Source organism: Rhipicephalus microplus, unplaced genomic scaffold (assembly GCF_043290135.1).
Source record: "Rhipicephalus microplus isolate Deutch F79 unplaced genomic scaffold, USDA_Rmic scaffold_21, whole genome shotgun sequence".
Classification (NCBI taxonomy): domain Eukaryota; kingdom Metazoa; phylum Arthropoda; class Arachnida; order Ixodida; family Ixodidae; genus Rhipicephalus; species Rhipicephalus microplus.
Genome location: NW_027464594.1, coordinates 10142004 through 10157332, shown reverse-complemented (window position 1 = coordinate 10157332; position 15329 = coordinate 10142004).

Genomic DNA, 15329 nt, shown 5'->3' with positions numbered 1-15329 from the left:
TGCACACGACGCGCTGAAAGAAAAAAGAGATTAAGGTATCGCGTCCGAGACTAGTGCCCGCACAAAAGTGGTCTCGAACGCCGTGTAATATTTCAAATCGATAAGCTTTGGAGATTCCGTTTTCTGTGGTCCCATCTTTGAGGCTGCGAAGGTCCCTCACGCTCCTTTGGGGCGGTGCGAACCCACATAAGCCGCCATGGCCTGTTGGAGTGTCCTCATCCTTTTATAATACTCTACGCCTTGGCGGTCCAGAGTGAAATAGTGTCCGGCTGTGAGAGTGATAATAATTGTTGTGGTTGAATCTCCTGAAACTCCTGAAACTACCGTATAATTGTGAGAGACGCCGTAGTGAAGGGCTCCGAAAATTTTGACCACCTAGGGTTCTTTAACGTACACCTGAACCAAGCACACTAACCTCACGCATTTCTGTCTCCATCGAAAATGCAGCCGCTATGGCCGGGATTCGAACCCGCGACCTGCCGGTCAGCTGAGTGCCTTAGACCCTGGACCACCGTGGCGAGTAAGGTGCTAGATTATTCCACGGGTATGCTAGGCACTTGGCTGCGAGGTAGGCGCTAGGGTGAAGCACGCGACTTGCTAACAGCAGTTAGAGTGTTTTCTGTAATATGGACGCGTTCGGTGTTTACTCCTGTCGAAAAAAACCCCACCCTTCCTTGCTTCGTCTGCTCTCTTGATTTAATCCTAAATTAGGAAAACAGCTTCGTGTGACTGTCGTAACGCAATAGCGCTGCTCGCTACCAGGCCATCTTTTTGATATCATTTAGGGTATAGGCTTTCAGGGATCTTTAGAGAAGCTTGCGTAACCAATAATGTTTGACTCAAGATTAGACGAGTAAACGAAAGCTTGGGACCGTTCGCATTTGCAACAGTTATTTGAGTAAACGCACAAGTGTTCTGCCTTAGAAACTGTGTTTTCCTTCTTACACGCCTGCTTAGGCCAGGCTAGAATAGAAGTTGTTATTTAGGGGCGGCTTACTGCTCTCCCGTAGTTGAGTACCAAGTACTCAAAATCGTTCACCATTTTTTCTAAAGAAACGGCTCACTTCTCTCTCATACTTGAGTGCGAAGAACTCGAAATCGTGACGCTCCCGGGAAGGCTTCATGCTCTCTCATATAGCAGAGTACCAAAACCTCAAAATCGTTAACCAATTTTAAATGCGAAGCATTTCTTAGCGAACTTCGGCGACTTTAAGCGTATCTGTCTATCTATCTATCTAGCCGCCTACGACTTTTAGCTCTCCTGGCCGTTTCAATGATGGTATCGGCACCAAACTTGGCATGGCATAACTTGGCTATATGGAGAACATATTTGACTAGTCATGACATGAAAACCATGATATGTATGTCATGAAAGTCATGATTCAGGTTTCATGGTCCTGCAGCTCTTGCGGTGGTTTCGTTCACATGGCATGTTGCAAAACTGTTATGGTATGACATGTTTGTATGGCGAACACAGGCGACAGACTCTAACATGTAAATCATTACATGCGTGTAATGTAAACACATGACTACAAGCCATGCTCATGATACGCTGGCGGCCGTTTCGCTAGCGTCACATATACCAAATTTGGTATTACGGTACGTGAATGGATGACGAAGGTATGTGACTGGTTCAAACATGGTAATCATTAGAAGCGTGTCATGTAACAACATGAATACATGTCACGCTCATGATGCGCTGGCGGACCTTTCGCTAGCTTCACTTACACCAAATTTGGTATTACGCGACGTGAATGGATGACGAAAGCATGGTAATGGTGCAAACATGATGAACATGAGATGCGTGTGATGTAACAACATGACTACATGCTACGCTCATGATGCGCTCGCGGCCGTTTTACTAGCTTCACATGTACAAACTCGGTATGACGCGACGCGAATGGATGACATATGTAAATGACACATCCAAACATGATAATCACGACATGCGTGTCATAAAACAACATGACTTTATGGCACTCTCATGATGCGCTCACGGCCGTTTCGCTGGCCTCACATATGCTAAATTTGGCTTTACGTAACGTCAATGGATGACGAAGGTATGTGACTGGTGCAAACATGATAATCATGAGATGCGTGTCTTGTGAGAACATGACTACATGCCACAGTCACGGCGCCAATACATTTAGACGTTACGCGGTGCGCGTGCTCGCCGGCGTTGCGACGCCAGGCGCCGGTTTTGTCATGTACTCGCAGGCGTGCGCCGCACTGCGTTGCTTTGACACATGTGCGTTTCAGCGTGTCCCGCGTCTCTCCGTCACAAAAAGAGGGAGACGCAGTGTTGTCTGGGTAACGCATCGGCGCGAATTTCGCACCGGTTGCCGTCGTGCCGCGCCGACGGACGCTGGTCATGCCGGTCGCACGTGGCGTTAAAGTGTTCGCGTTTTGCAAACGAAGCGAAGCTGTACCCAGCGTGCGCGTGCGTCAGCGCTACATTGGAGTGTATTGGGCCCTTCATAATGCGCTCGCGGCCATTTTGCTAGCTCTGCATATACCAAATATGGTGTTACGTGACGTCAATGAATGACAAAATATATGACTGGTCCAAAAATGATAATCCTGACACGCGTGCCATGTAAGAACACCACAACATACCACGCTCACGGCGCGCTCGTGGCTGTTTCACTAGCTCCACATATACTGAATTTGGTATCACGTGACGTAAATAGAGGACAAAGGTAAACAACACATTCAAACATAATAATCATGACACGGAAGTCATGTACGGCATCGTTTACCTCCACCTCGTAACGTTGTGCTGATTTTAAAATGACATATCAACCTTTCTTATTCGTGCTTTGCATATCATCGATTCCCACTGTACGTGAGATCTGCCAATTTGTTTTCTAAACACGGAGTACTTGAAACCGGTAAACAATTTTCTAAACACATACCCCATTCGTACACTGGTTTTCGCTGAGCGAGTACCGCACGAAGACCGACATTGCTAGCGTTCGTGTGTATTTCTTTAGGCGTGTTGGGATCATAGTGGCGCAGAATTTGAGGAGACGTGAGGAGTAGGCGAATCGTCGTAAAAGAGTCATCGCAATCGGCATTCCAAGCTGAGAGGTCGTTGCTGCCGCGAAGAAGCTGTGTCAAGGGGGATATAATGAAGGCGAAATTGCGCATGAAGCGCTAAAAATATGAACACAGCCCAATAAAGCTTCGAAGTTTCTTTAGAGTGCTGGACTTAGGATATTCGGCAACCACTCGAAGATTGGCAGGATCTGGCGAAATTCCTTCTTTGGAGACGACATAGCCTAGGATGGTAAGCTGACGGGCGCCAAAATTACATTTCTTTTGGTTTAACTGCAAGCCAGCGTTAGTGAAGCACTCGAGAACTTGTTCAAGGCGAGCGATATGAGATGGAAAATCTGCGAAATAAAAAACACTATGCCATCTAATTAGCATAAACAGGGCCGCCATTTGAGGCCTCTCAGAATAGTGTCCATCATCCTTTAAAAGCTAGCAGGCGCGTTACAAAGGCCGAAAGGCATTGCGTTAAATTCGTGTAAACCTTCAGGGGTTACGAACGCTGTTTCTGGACGGTCAGCTTCAGCCTAGGGCACATGCCAGTAGCCTGAGCGCAGACCCAGTGATGAGATATATTCGGCTCCTTGAAGGCAGTCCAGGGCGTCGTCAATGCAGGGTAGAAAATGAACATTCTTCCACGTATAATCTTGTTTAGGTGGTGGTACTCAACGCAAAATCTTATCCAACTGCCTTTTTTGCGCACCAGCACAACAGGAGAGGTCCAGGGACTGTTCGATTCCTGAATCACGCCACTTTTCAACATGTCATCGACGTTGTCGCTAATAACGCGGTGTTCAGCCTGCGACACTCGGAAGGGACGCTGTCGCAGGGGAGCATGATGACCGGTGTCAATACGATGATCCACTGCAGACGTGAGCCCCAATAAAGGCTGGCCAACGTCGAAAGAGGCACAAAAGTGTTCTAGAAGTTGAACAAACTTTGTGCGCAGGACTGGCGTAAGCGCGTTATTGGTGTTACTTAGGAGGATGTCCTGGATAGAGGAGGTGGTAGCTGCGGCGCAAGCGACGGCATTTATCGTCAAAGATGTCTTTTCGCACGTTGCATCCAAAGGGAATGAGGCTACAGGAGGTTTTCAGAAGCCTAGAATGAGAACAGTTAGGGAAAATAATTAATGGAGAGTACCTTAGTAACTCACAAGAGTGGAAACTTGGGCTAGTTGGTGCGTAGTCATATTGCAAGATGTTTCAGCGCTTTTTCAGATTTAGTTGTAAGCCGGCATTGCTCACACGTGCGAAAACTTCTTTCAGACGTTGGAGATGCGTGGAGAAATCTGGAGCAAAGACAATGACATCGTCGAGGTAACACAAGCACGTGTACCATTTCAAGTTGCGCAGAATGGTGTCCATCATGCGCTCAAAGGTCGCAGGTGCATTACATAGACCAAACGGCATGACGTTAAACTCGTACAAGCCGTCTGGCGTGACGAAGGCGGTCTTTGGTCGAGCGTCGTCAGCCATGGGTACTTGCCAGTACCCCGAGCGCAGATCGAGAGAAGAGAAAAAATCGGCTCCATGAAGGCTGTCAATCGCGTCATCGATGCGTGGCAGTGGATAAACATCCTTGCGAGTGATCTTATTGAGGCGTCTGTAGTCCACACAGAACCGCACAGAACCGTCTTTCTTCGCAACAAGAACAACAGGAGACGCCCATGGACTGTCAGAGGGCCGAATAACGTCACGTCGGAGCATATCGTCAACCTGATCATTAATTACTCGACGTTCAGCAGGCGACACGCGATATGGACGTTGCCGTAAAGGTGGATGGGCACCAGTGTCGATGCGATGCGTAACAACGGACGTGCGACCGAGAGAACTTCGCCCGACATCGAAAGAAGAACGATATTCTTGTAACAGGTCCAGAAGTTGGGAACGCTGTACGGCCGTAAGGTTGTCAGCGATGGAGGGTCCAAATACATCAGCAGACGACGAATCAGAAGTGGAAACAGCATTGATGGTACACGACCTGGGAGCGCGCGTGTCATCGGGTACGTCCAGGACTTGTGCGTCGTCGACTGGTTCCACTCTGCCGAGACATTCCCCTCGAAGCAAGGTAACAGCGTACGGGAACGGGTTGGTTACAAAAATAGCAGTGTTGCCCTGGTTGACCTGCACGGTCGCGAAAGGTACTAGCAACCCTTTCCTGCTGCAAGCGCGGTCAGATGGCGAAACAAGTCCAATGGTTTCGGAGAGACCAGCGCAGTAGACAGACACAGCCGTCGTCGAGTTTGGAGGCACTGTTGTATCGTCTCTCGTTAGAATCTTGCTCAGTGTCGGGGGACTGTCTTCTGGCGTCAAATGCGAGAAGGGTGAGAGCTCAATTTCGGCGGCGGCACAATGGATGACGGCGTCATGGCGGGAGAGAAAGTCCCATCCCAGGATGACGTCATGAGAGCATGCCTGAATGACGATGAACTGGGCGACATACAGAACGTCCTGGATGACAACGCGAGCTGTGCACCCTGCTGTAGGATGAATCCGGTGCAAACTCGCAGTACGGAGGGATAACCCAGAAAGTGGCGTCGTCACTTTTCGAAGTAAGCGGCAGAGTTTTTCGTCCATAACTGATACGGCAGCTCCAGTGTCAATAAGAGCCGATGCACAAACACCGTCCACAATCACGTCAATGACATTCGAGGGGCTGCTCTGAGGGCTTTCACATTGCGATAGCGTCGCAGTCCTTGCCTCAGGGACTGCGACGACTAGTTTTCCCGCTCATGAGCTGCCGCACTTGGCCGCATGGGAGACAGGGAACGGCGTCGTGGAGACGGTGATCTTCGAGATGGACCTGGGCGAGATCGAGGTGGCATAGACGGCGGTTCTTCGCGATAAGGACGGCTGAGTTGGCCAGCAACAGGTGAAGAAATTGGAGCCGGCTGTACGCGATGGCAATAACGGGCCACGTGACCGGCGTAACCGCAGGCAAAGCAGATGGGCCGGTTGTCGGGTGTGCGCCATCTGTTCACCGGGGTAGGTCTCACCCATGTCGCAAGGGCTGATGGACGGAACGGTGGCTGCATGGTGGACTGAAGCTGAGGCTGAGGGGTTACGTCAACATACGTAGCGGGCATGCCCGCTGCAACGGACGGAGGTCGTGCAGCAGCTTCAGCGTAGGTCAGAGGGGCGGGTGCTTGAACGACTTGGGGTGGCCTGGCGACCACTTGCGCGTAACTCAGGGACGCAGGAGCCGGAGGCTGTTGGGGGTGGTAAGCAGGCATTACCTCCGCTATTTCCTGTTCAATCGCTCGGCGGATGGGAGGGAGAAGGGTAGTAGCCGATTGTTGAACAGCAGGTTGGTGGGAAAAGGGCAGGAGGGAGAACTGACGCGCGATTTCCTCACGGATAAAGGACTTCAGTTCTGCCATCAACGCCACTTGGTCACAACTGGCCTCCAAGCCAGCAAGCAAGTCGTGGGGAGCGTCGGGTCATCGAACGCTGCCGGCGGAGCTCCTCGTAGCTCTGGCACAGTGTGATGACCTCAGCCACCGTGCCGGGGTTTTTGGCGAGCAGCATCGTGAAGGCATCATCGTCGATGCCTTTCATGATGTTTCGGATCTTGTCAGACTCGGACATGGTGTGATTGGATTTGTTACATAGGTCCAGGACATCTTCAATATAGCTGGTGAATGACTCACCAGCGTCCTGAGCACGTTCACGCAAGCGCTGCTCGGCTTGGAGCTTGCGAACAGCAGGGCGGCCGAAGACGTTGACGATTGCGGTCTTGAAATCGGACCAGGTGGCAAAATCGGACGCGTGGTTGTTGTACCACAAACTGGCGACACCGGCAAGGTAAAACACCAAGTTTGTCAGCTTGCCGTCCTCGTCCCATTTGTTAAGGACGCTCACGCGGTCGTAAATGGCGACCCAGTCCTCCACGTCAGTGCCATCAGCGCCAGTGAAGATAGGTGGATCGCGGATTCTGGGGACACCGGGACAAGGGGGTGGCATTGGAGGAGGCGTTTGCTGAGAAGCGTCTTGGTACATTGTAGATGGCAGGGTACGTGATCGTAGCTCCAAAGGCATAGAAAGGGATCGCAGCACCTCCACCAAATTGTTAAGGCGTTTATTAGCCGCCAACGAGCGAGAATATGCAATGGCGACAGTCACAGCAAAGCACGGGCTCTCAGCGCGAGCGGCGTCCTTGTTGGGTAGCCCCACTAGAAGGTACTCAAGAGTTTGACCCATTTCATAGTTCGGAGGCTTCGCTACAATATATATATATATATATATATATATATATATATATATATATATATATATATATATATATATATATATAAGGGGTAATACTTCTTGCAGTGTGGTAATACTTTTTGCAACCTGCGGAATACAAAAGTGCGCGGCGTTGCTTAATGCCACAAGGGATAAAATTGGAATTATGCCAGACGTGGACGCTCTGCAACGTCGCCCACTCTGCGTTCGTCGTATCACTGGTGAGCCAAGCAGCGTTTCCCTTTTGGGGTTGTAGCACCAGTTGAGCAGGCAGAAAGAAGTGACACGAGTTAGCGGTATTGGTGTAGCCAGAAATGTATTCTTGGAAGAAGGGGGGGGGGGGTTCTTGATTTCGGGGAGGAAGCCACCTTAAAATAGTCATTTTTCGCCATGTATGTCATGGCAAAAAAATTTGGGGGGTGCGACTTAAGCATGGTGTGCAATCCCCTGGCTACACCCGTGGCCAGCGGGAACGCTTTGGCTCTTGTACATGCCAGGGAAAGATGGCGGTCGTAGAAAGAACACCTTTTTCTCTAAAAAAATTAACCTGTTTCTGCGTAACACACTGCATGCTTGAGTGGTCAGACCTTATTTCCGGGTGCCAATGAAGCTGGCTGCTGCCCGAGCGCGTGACGCCACGGAGTTTTGAGCACCCACGGTGGAGAAACCGAGCAGGTATACTCCTCTCGAACCTTCTCAGTTAGCCCGAAGAAGAAGGATAAAAAGTGAAGTGAGTGTGTGTAGTATGAAAGTATGAAGCTACGACACGATAGGTATCGGTCAAAAACTGAGCAGGTGCCTTTTACTTCCGGCAAAAAGAGCCTGGATACCACCACACTGAAGTAAGTTCCTCCCAAGGCGTCGTAGCACTCGTTATTCCGCTCTCTCCAGACCACGTGTGGAGTCGGGTAGAGAAGGCGCAAAGCCCGTTGCTAGGCCGGAATTTTCGCGGAAGCGCGTCAGGTCGCTATTGCCACATACCATCGCGGGGCATGTAGGAGCAACAGCCCGGGTGAGAGGAGCGGAGGCAGGGGCATTCGCTGCCTCGTTGCCGAGTCGGTCCGAGTGGCCTGGGGTCGATACTATGCGATTAGGATGAGAGGTGAACCGCCTAGAGGCTTTCCGAAGCAGGCAAGCCGCCAGGAGGTGACGAAATCCTGACGGTATTGCAAACAGGCCTTGAACGAATCTGTGAGCATGGTTGGCGAGGTGGGGATGCGGGGCGGCCAAAACAATGACAACCTCCTCAGCTTGCGTCACAGTGTTGGCTCTAAAGGAGAGGCCGTCGACGTGTTTTCCCTCTGTGACCCTGGCAGCCGTAAGGTGACCCGAGGGAGAGGGGCTTGAGACGTCCACGTAGACAACACCAGTGTGATTGGAGTGTCGCACTTGAATGGCCGCGGAGCGTGCTACTCTGCGCGCAGCCTTGACGTAGCTCGGGGTGATAATTCCACCAACGTTTGTGGAGCGTGTTTAGGGGTAATGGCTCCACCAATAGCTTGTAGCGCTAGAACGGTGTCAGAGTGTACTGACCGGGTATCAAGCTGAGGTGAAGTCTGTGCAGCTGACGGTGTCCTGAGGGTGTCTGTGACGGACGATTTATTTGACTAACGTGATCAGCTTGACGCAGCACTGCAACGAAGTTGTGCACTGTCAGTGTTGTGTATCGGCTGTTGAATGTTTCTGTGGGAAGGTCAAGCGCACTGTGTATACTTTATGAAGAACCACGTCCAGCTGGTGTTTGTGGTGACGATGCAGACAAAGATAAGGTGAGGCGTAGAGTACGCAACTTGTCGCAAGTGCATGGCTCAACTCCAGGGACTGGGTACCGCGGAGGCCACCGCACTTTGGGGAAATCGGCCGTACAATACAGCTCACCTGTTCACTGGTGTGTCGGAGGCCTGCTATTGAGCACTTAAAATCCAAGGATGATGTGAGGTGAGGCCCGAGAATCCGATTGTTTTCTTCTGACGGAATGGGGCCAGATGGAACTAACATATGGTGTGTACGTTAGTGGAATTCCGAGAGCAGAGCCGAGTTATCTGGTGAGCACTCTATGGCGCACAAAGCAGTGTAGTTGCCTAACAGACGGGTAGCCTTTTGTAGGCATTTTTTCATATTTGCGGCGGTGCCGGGGTTAGTTATGGTTTATTTTAATATTATCATCATATAGTTCATAGTGGGTCCCCTCGACCCTGCGTAGAAGAAAGGGGAGGTACTTCATGGGCATGTTAACAAGAAGGTACGTGTGACACGACTGCCAATTAAGGTGCCTCGTGTGCCTAATAGGTGCGGCCCTTGTTTGGTAGAATTGTGGTGGATGAAGGTGGCACGATGAGATATAAAGGCGTGGACGTCATTGAAAGCCTTCTCTCCGTAGTTTGTGGTGGTGAGGCTGGAAAAAATACTGCTGTGTATGACTTCGTCGAACACCTCTTGAAGATCGAGAGCGAGCATCATTTCATCGTTACAGCGCATGGTCGTCAGTTCTATATTACTTTATTGAAACTGCAGCAGGGTGTCCTGCGTGGACAGATGCGGGCGAAAGTCAAACATTTTGCCGGGAAAGGCGTTCACGTAGACGGAAAGGCGTTCGAATATCATCGGTTTTTGTGAGCTGGCTGGCACAGAACGCAAATGAGACTGGTCTCAATGCCTCCATGCTTACAGCTTTGCCCAATCTGGGTATGAATGTAACGAGTGAAGTCGTCCATTCAGATGAGATTGCGGAGCCGTACCATGTCGAACTGATCAGGCGGAGTAGCGAGAGGTGTGCCTGGTCGGAAAGGCTGTCCATGAGTGCAGCAGTGATGGCCCCACCACGGTGGTTTAGTGGCTAAGGTCACAATAAGGACACAAAATGCGAGTCTGTACAACATACGATGTGAAAGTACGCATTAACGAAACTTCACAGGTAAGTTCACATACAGTTAATAGGTTCATATCTTCCACACACAAGGTCAGTTCTCTTCACATGACAGTTCATATTCGCCTAATAGATACACATGTACACAATTTCCACCTACGAGGTGCACGGCTGCTGACCCGCAGGTCGCGGGATCGAATCCCAGCTGCAGCGGCTGCATTTTCGATGGAGGCGAAAGGGCTGCAGGCCCGTGTGCTCAGATTTGGATGCTCGTTGAAAAACCCCACATGTTCGAAATTTCCGGAGCCCTTCACAATGGCGTCTCTCATAATCATATGGTCGTTTTTGGGACGTTAAACTCCAAATATCAATCATTAATCATTGAAGCTATGATGCCGTCCCGTCGAGGTATTGGGCCTCATCACGTTTTTGCTACTGCAACCTGTAAAAGGGAAAGCGTAAATGGGGCATTAAGATAGGCACCTCATACACACCTACGAAACAAGCGCTGACTAACAACTGCCGTATTCTTTTATACGAAAATGCATAAGTAAGCCCCAGTCAACATCACTGCACATACGCACTCAAAAATACATCTGAACCAAAATGTGTAACAATGACAATAGTGTGCTCAATACGCCTTTCTGTCCTTCATTTACTCCTTCTACACCTCCTCTCCCGGAGGCATGAACTCACAGTGAGTTGTATGCACGGAAAAAGAATGAGGACAAAGCAGTATGTTTGCCCTGTAATTTTACCCGCAAGAGTGTGAACTAGAACCAAAAGAAGTTTCGTTTTGGTGACCAGAATCGGCGGTAGCACAGAACGTGATCCGTGGCTTCACGTGCCACCGCCGATTTTTTCAGTCCCCAATTCTTCTCGAGAACTCACTGGTGCTTCGCCGGAGTGGGGATGTGCGCCTGCGGCTTGCGGCTTGCGCTTTCACAGACAGGGCTGCGTCACCCGCACTGGAGCTGCTATATTTTGAGGGTGAGATCTGTACGTCTGTGCCCTCACCGCAAGGTTTGCGTTCAAGCAATAGATCGAACGAAGTTCTCTTTGATCGCTGCATGGCCGTGCTTGCGAACGGAATGAGCTGCAAGCTGGAAGCGCCAGAGTACTGGCTAGTTGAAGTAACAACCGTGACACATTGCGCTCGTGCTGTGCATACCAGTGAATTCTTTCCGCGCGTCCTTCCTTATGTTTGATATGCATGCATCAACTGTCTTGGCACTCTTTCTGTGACTCTTTCTTGGCACTCTTTCCACGTAACAATATTACACTTTCTTTCCATCGCATTCAGTGCTTTGAAGCTAACCCGTGACTGTTTTTTTTCTAAACACATACAGCTGCATATGGTTCACAACTCTTATTGTATCTATTTTCACGGTGAAAAATGACCGTCTATGACACCATAAACTCTGCGAAATATCTCCACCATGTGATGATGCCGTCATGACGTCACATATTGCCGAAACACGTGGTGCCATTATGGTACCATCATGAAGGCACAGGAAGACATCATCGCGTAACGTCCTCGCTTGGTTAAAGGTAGACCTATTCCGGGGAAACTACCAAGCCATGTGAGATACAGAAAGTTTTAATCTCAGACTGCCAAGAAGCGTGCCTAGTTTACTTGAACAGACACTTTCCCGCTAAGACATTAAACTGGTGGGACAGAAATCGAACGATGGTAGCTATAGTCTGGCGCCCGGCGCACGCTAGCCTCCCCACTAGCCAGACTGCTGCGTGAAGTGACCAGAATGAGTACTCTAGCCTGATGTGAAGTTAGTGTCAACGCCGGTAGATGAGCCATTGAAAATTTACCTCTAATATTAAAATAAAACGTCTTATCAGCATTTGCAGAGCTTCACATTTGCTCGCAGCTGTCAAAGTATGCAGAAATTTTGTACTGCAGGGTAGACGCACCTTCGATAAAAGGCGTCAGCGCTCTTTTCGTTTTGTGGAGGCTAAATAAAATGCATTCAACGTTCTTTCATTACGCTTGTCCCGGGTACTGTGGTTTGCATACCAGATAAAACATCTCATGGGGTTTGACCGAAAGCCAGATAATATTTAGAAAGTATCGGGTTATCGTAAAGCTAGTGTAGTTCTTACGTAGGCCCTGGCATAGTTATGAATCCTGTGCTGAATGCAGCATTATTGTTGTTCTTGTGTAGACCTTACTCTGGTTCTATATCTTGCGCCTTATGCAAAGCCACTGCCGTTATACCAGAGGAAGTGTGTAGAAAGAGCAACCCAGCTACACTCTTGGCAGTCGCGCTCTTTCCGAGGCGATGGCACCCTCTGTCGCACAGCGCAGGTCTCAGCCGGGTGCTCAGAAGCATTTTAGGGTTTAAGCACCTTATGACCACACAATTTCCTTCCGTCTATAAACCGCTGCTCAGCGTCTACAGCAGATGTAGAAAGCGAAACATCTTTGAACAACGAAAAGGCTATCAAAAGACTGTTAACCAGAGTGAGATGTTAAACAGCATGGCAGCCTCACTCACACTCGCTATGAGGGAGGCATGCAACGGCAATAACGTGACAGTCATTTAGAGATACCCTACTGAAGACATCTGGTGTTTACTGTGGGCGGTGCTTGCGAGACTGCCGGAGCCTATGGCTAGATGCAAAGTTACACTTTAAAATAAGTTGGGAGAGCCACATCAGTCGTTTCAGCAGACGCCGTGAATATAGGAAGGTTTTTATAGACACAAACAGAGAGTCTGTATTACGAACTTTAGTGCGCCATCAGTATCACCACTAAAGTATCACTTGCTCTCACAATGATATCTCTCCTTCACTCTTTCCAAGAGCAAACAGTGTCGCAGCTCTTTTTGTGATCCTATTATAACCGGCAAGATTGACGTACAGCGACAAAACGAACACGTTGCACTCATGAAGTAGACATCATGTTTGATTTGATTGAAACGCAGGCCATGGTAAGAAGAAGACATTGAGTGCATGCTTCGTTGCTTGTGCGCATGCGCCCTTGCCCTTCCAAAAACCCATCTCGCTTGTTCCCGAGACAACCGCTTAACGCACCTTGTGGCATCTATCAACTCGCTCTTTTCCCGCTCCGCCTTTCTAGTGCAAACACGTTGACAAGCGCACTTGAAGGCGCTGCATGCTTGGACAGGCTCCTTGCTTCCCTGAACACGTTGCGTACGTCCTCGCATGTAAGTTCAATGCGCAGAAAAATAAGCGCAACACAAACACTAAGGGCTGGCCACGGCACGTTTGCGCTACGGCAGTCAAGCGGCAGCACGCACCAATATCCGGACCCGCGGGCAGGGCAGGTCTCGAGCTTCTCCAATCGAATAGGGGTCCCGTTACCACGCAGTCTATCGGCGAGAACCTACGCGATCAAGCCGCGGGGCCACGTGCCGTCTCGCGTCACACGACACCGCGCGAGCGCCACCACGTCACCGCCGCAAGAGTCGCACGTGCCGCGTCAATCACGGCTGCGATTTCAGTGCGCTCTTAGCGTTGTGCCCAGCCCGCAAGAACGACCAAACCGCCCCTCTCGTTTTTATTTCCGCAGCCACAGTGCTCACTTACCAGCCGAGCTCACGCCACCCTCCCCATTTTCCCTCTTCGCTTCCCACGAGCAGCTTCAGTGGCATCCCCGCCCTCCCCCACCACGCCTCCCCTCTCTCCTTTTTGTTTTCGTTATTCCTGTAGTCGCGCTCTCCCGCCTAGCTCAGACGCAGCCCCGGATCACTACTCCAAGCGGAAGTGAAACTTGACGAGATTTGACGAAGCGCCTGGCGCACTGGGCGCATGTGTGTCACGCCGTGTGCCGTTGTTGGTTCCGTTAGCGGCCACCGAGTAGCGCTGGTTCAAACTGCCCGGGGTTCCCAGCGTCTTCACTCGCTAGTGTCCCCGGCTTACATCCTAGCACACGGACCGTTGATCGAAAAGGAAAAGTGGCTGAGTCGATGGGCAACGTTTTTCACAGCGCGGAGTGTGCTAGCTAAACGCCGTCCTACTTTTGATTGAAATCTGACCGCGGCATTCTCTTTCTGCTTTCGCTGTTTCTGTTTTTCAGCACTTTACCTTGCCGAAGTTACTTGTTCCCGGCTTCGTCGGCTGTTTTCGTTTCAAGTTTCTTGCTCCAACGGTGGGTCCAACGGGTGGGCTGTTGTAGTGCTGGCTGTCCACATCTGATCACTAGTGAAAGGAAAAAAACGTCATTAGTCTTATTTGAGACTCGTCGCTTCAAGCAAAACGGAACCACCATGAAACATACTAAGAAGATGACGTGAAATTCTGACGATAATGTGAGCCTTCCCACTACCCACCTCTGATCCACCGAATGCAATGGTTAACCCAAAGCAAACGGCTGCAAAACGACGTTCGCCAACAGGAAAAAGAACGGCGGCGGCGCGATGATGATGCCCCATGCTGAAAGCGACGTGCCCATATATCTCTAACAGTTTCCATCGCTCGATTCTAGCTCGAGGTCCTGGTTCTGCTTTTTAGACATCCGTTTCGTGTCTGTCATTGTCTCTGCTTTATTTCGAATCCCACCTGTGCTTACGGCCTTAAAAAATCCTGTCATCGCCTAGCTAAAGTCAAGCAGCAACCTAGAAGCAACCCCATAGGACTACAGTCTAACTCAGTTTTCCATGTTTCAATCCTTTCGCGCTTAGTTCAAGCTTACTTTCACACGTGGAAAGATGGAGAATCTCTGGGGTTGCTAGAAAAGCATTCAACATTAGCTTAGACCTCTCAACGACAACTACATCTTTGAAAAGTGCCCACAGAAAAGCTTAGCTATAGAAGTCGGAGCTAGGCTGCGTTCATTTGCGCTGATGTCGTCCGTTTGGCAAAACTGATGTAGCTGTTAGTTTATTAGCCGTCGGTAGACCATGCAAACATTTTACAGCTATAAAACTCGCCTACGCAAGCTCTCTTAGGGCATACGGCTAGGTTTTGGTTCATAATGTCCACGTTCAAAACTGTGCGTTAAAAAAAACGATCTTCGCACTCCTCAACAGCAATGACGCCTCTTACACAAGCTTTGCGATGTTCGGTGGAAACAACCCACGAGTAGTTGGGTGCCTTTGTCTCGCTGCATAGTGATCGTGTTAGCCCTGTTATGAGCAGTTGCCCTTTGGTTCCACTATTGGAAGGCGCGTGTAGTTAACTCTGATGGACAAGAGCGGGAA